This window comes from Physeter macrocephalus, chromosome 5 (genome assembly GCF_002837175.3).
Source record: "Physeter macrocephalus isolate SW-GA chromosome 5, ASM283717v5, whole genome shotgun sequence".
Classification (NCBI taxonomy): domain Eukaryota; kingdom Metazoa; phylum Chordata; class Mammalia; order Artiodactyla; family Physeteridae; genus Physeter; species Physeter macrocephalus.
The window spans coordinates 50,421,123-50,422,593 of NC_041218.1; the positions used below are offsets into that span (position 1 = coordinate 50,421,123).

The following is a 1,471-nucleotide window of genomic DNA, read 5'->3' on the forward strand; positions in this document are numbered from 1 at the left end:
TGTGGCTAAGATGAATTTTTATTATACATTAATCGGGTTCAGATGATGTTTCTCACTTATAACTTTAATTATAACTTTAGTTTTTCCTGAGATGTCTATGTTTTTTGATACTTATAGTAAACCTGATATTTTCTTATACTAGAGAGAATGACATGAAAGTTTAATTGATATATCTGCAGATAACTTGTTACATGTGTGACATGTTTATATACCCTATACTGAATACACAATTTTTTAAGGACAAATATGTTACAGTGAAAATACAAAGCACTCAGTTTACAAGATCACTTCTAGGGAATTCCCCGGCGGTCTAGTGGTTAGGACTCCGCGCTTTTACCGCTGAGGTCCTGGGTTCAATCCCTGGTTGGGGAACTGAGGTCCTGCAAGCTGCGTGGTAAGGCAAAAAAAAGAAGATCACTTCTTTATGGTCTACTTTGCTATATACTAGCTATGGTCTTTGTCAAGTCATTTACCTTCTCTGTGCCTTAGTTTCCTCATCCACAAAGCATTAAAAATTGGCTGCATATAGTACATATCCCATTTACCAAGTCTCAAAGTTTCACATTCCTAGTACTCAGGGATTCAATATGAAGCCAGATATTCATGTATTTTACTTCCTGGGTGCGTTCTTTCTCAACCCTTTTCTTCTTAGTTTATTCTAGAAATTTATAGCTTAAATTTAGAATGGGATCTAAAGTGCTTCAAGTTATATAAAGGCCCTATACACGCATGATGAGGTTGAAGAAGGTGAAATGTATGACTAGGGATAGCAATCTGTTTGAATACATCCCCCATACTGTTTGCCACACTCACTGGTATGCCTTTAATTAAAAGACTGAGTTTTTAGAATTGCAGAAAAAATTTCTTACTCAGCAATTTATATGGGTGAATGTTCTTGATACTGTTCTACCCCTGTCTCCCAACCCCCTCCCCCTTATATTTCTAACTGCTTATCACTACTGACCTTAGTAATAACCTCATGTCCTTGACAATATAGAAACATGTAAAAATTAATGATTTGGGAGAAAATTAGTGGATCCTGAAAGCCTGAAAAATTTCCAGACGTATTACAAGCTGGAACCAGTTGCAGAGAGTTACTGGGTCCTTGAAAGAGAGTACTGCAGAATAAGGGGCAAGATCTGCCCTAATCCTGGGATACTGCAGAACCCAGAAAAATATAGGTCTCAGTTTCTAACAAAGCAATAAACATGCATAAGGAAAGAGTTATAAATATCACCCCAGCATGCCTTCCATTAAAGGAAAACACAGAGATGCCTGCTGGAACTAAAAGTAATGTTTAAAAAACAGCTCATTCTCTACAAATATTATGAATTGGATTCTCCAATAGCAGTAGAAACTTGGATCATACATCCCAGGAGCCCCAAACATGAAAGCTTTAGCGATCTTAGGATTAATCAAGATCACACCATCAAATGTGCAGTCTTTTTGCTGTATATGTTTTTTCAGTGAT

At 36.6% G+C, this 1,471-nt stretch overlaps 1 non-coding gene across 1 annotated transcript; it reads left to right on the top strand.

The window, feature by feature from the left end:
• Positions 1-299: 299 nt before the first annotated feature.
• On the top strand, positions 300-372 carry TRNAK-UUU (transfer RNA lysine (anticodon UUU)). Its single transcript has one exon. It is a non-coding gene; the product is annotated as a tRNA-Lys (tRNA).
• Positions 373-1,471: the final 1,099 nt, after the last annotated feature.